Here is a 2541-nt window from a genome sequence, read left to right as displayed (position 1 = left end):
GTCCCCTGAGCTGTCTCCCTGTGCATAAGCAGCCCTTCCTTCTCCCATGATTGTTCTCTCCAGGGCATGTGTCTACTTGAGGTAAATGTTCAACTCACATACCTGTACTTTGTTTGGCTGGAAACCACAGGAGTGGGTTCAATTTCAGACCTGAAGGGGACCTAGGGGCCATAGTCTCAGTGGTTCCACCAGGCTCTATTGGACCAGCAAACCTGGTCCCAACCAGAGGATGACTTCTTGTTAATAGACCCAACACATGCAGAGAGCTCTGGTGGCTTAGTGCCTAAGGCATTTGACTGCTAACCAGAAGGCTGGTGGTTCAAATTCGCCAGCTCCTCCTCAGAAGGAAGGTTGGGCAATCTACTTCATGCAAGAAAGCACATAAAACATGCCAGCTCAACCGGGAGATGCACCCCCTTAGATCAATGAACCATGAAACATCAGAAGGGCAACATTTGCATAGAGGGAAGGCTGAACTGATAGGAATGTATAGATAAGAAGGACACAGGGAAGGCGTAGTCACCGGAAGGAGATGGGAGAAGACCTTTTTATGGTTGGGAATTGTAATCAAGGCCGTGAAACCAAGTGTGCACAAACTGTTGAGAGTAACATGAATCTGCTTTGTAAATATGTACCCAAATCACCATCAACAATTGAAAAAAAAAGAGAGATAAAAGGAGAGAGAATCAAACAGAGAAGAGAAACTGGACTACCATCCAGAAAAAAGAGCAGGGAGCGGAACACGTCTTTTGGACTCGGGGTCCCTGCACTGAGAACTTCCCAGACTCAGAGGAAGACTGATTCCAAGCCACATAGATCTCCACAGAACACTAGATCCGCAGATGTTGAAAGCACCAAGGACTTTCTCCCAGCGTCAACAGAAAGAGAAAGCTTCTAGAGCTTAGGGCCCTGAATTTGGACTTCTAGCCTTCTAAACCATGAGAGAATAAATTTCTATTTGTTAAAGGCACCCTTCCCCACCAAAAAAGCGACAGCTTAGGCTGCATAATGGCTGATACCCTCCCCAAAGCAGAGGCCAGCCTCCTTGCCTCCAGACTTCCTGTGGGGAGGTTAATGATCTGCTTAGCCTATCAGAGAACAAACAGCAAAAGCAACATTTTTCTTTTTAAATTGTTATTGTGATCTGGGTGCAAGTTTACAGAGTAAATTCACTTTCCATACAGCAGCACACACACTTTGTCTCATGACAGTGAGTGCAATTTCCCACAATGCAATAGCTCCCCTCCCACTTCCTCCCCATAGTTACCTCTTCCCTGTGTCCATCCCTCCATGCACTCCTGCCCCCTGAGCTGTCTCCCTGTGCATAAGCAGCCCTTCTTTCTCCCATGATTGTTCTCTCCAAGGAGTGTATCTACTTGAGGTAAATGTTCAGCTCATATGCCTGTCTTTTGTTTGGCTGGAAGCCACAGGTGTGAGTTCAATTCCAGACCTGAAGGGCAGCTAGGGGCCATAGTCTCAGTGGTTCCACCAGGCTCTATCAGACCAGCAAACCTGGTCTCGGTCTTTTTTTTTTTTTTTTTTTAATGATTTTGAGTTTTGTTCCACATTGTTCTCCTTCTCTATCCAGGATCTCCTACATAGATCCCCCTCTGAGTGGTTGACAGTGGTAGCTGGGCACCATCTAGTTCTACTGGTCTCATAATCATATACGCTGAGGATCTCAGGGTGTACCAGTCGCTAATTGTTTCGTCTTTGGTTTTCTTCATTCTTCTTTGCTAAAAGCAGCATTTCTAAGACAAGAGGATCAGGCAGAAAAACATTTTATCAAGCAAGACTTTTGCTCTCAGGTGAAGATGATTGACGAAGGCTTGGAAATGAGTTGACATTTTGCCCTGAATGCTAACTCAATCTGTTGACAGGGGTTGCCTGGAGCTCCAGGTTGAGATGGGTCATGAGTTGGAGTCCCAGACTCAGCACAAAGGGCCGTGGAGTTGTGGTTGGTTTGTGACTCATGGTGTCTTCCACAAGCTCAGGAAGGGGCGTGGCAGCCCATGGGATGGATCTATCATCCATGAGTTAAGTCTTCGCAAGGCCTTTGGTGGAATAGTGCTTTGATATCAGCAGGTGATGCAGTTAAGTTTAAATATATGTTTGAACTGCAGTGTCCACGTGAAATCAGAATTGCACCAAGGGTCATCCAGGCACTAGGAGAACCATCTTAGGCTCCTACCCAAACCACTGTCATTGAGTTGTTTCCAACTCATAGAGACCCTCTTTGGGTTTCTGAGTTGGTAATCTTTACAGAAGTAGATTGCCCAGTGTTCCTTCCACAGAGTGGCTGGTGGGTTTGAACCGCCAACCTTCTGGTTTGTAGTCAAATGCCTTAGGCACTTTGCCACCTGAGCTTGGGATCTCCAAATAGGGCCTGGCCCTCTGCTTCTGCCCTAGGCAGGAGGCCGTTTCCTCTCAAAGACACTGGTGTTGCACTGTGGGGAATGTAAACCGTGTGGCACATAGCAAGGTGAGTATGAACTGTTGAATGTAAAATGAATCTGCTCTGTAAAATTTCACCCAAATCAC

The sequence above is a fragment of the Orycteropus afer genome, unplaced genomic scaffold (genome assembly GCF_000298275.1).
Source record: "Orycteropus afer afer isolate SDZICR_OR568_19922 unplaced genomic scaffold, OryAfe1.0 scaffold00092, whole genome shotgun sequence".
Lineage (NCBI taxonomy): Eukaryota > Metazoa > Chordata > Mammalia > Tubulidentata > Orycteropodidae > Orycteropus > Orycteropus afer.
The sequence above is the reverse complement of the archived record's forward strand: the minus strand, read 5'-3'. Positions refer to the sequence as shown.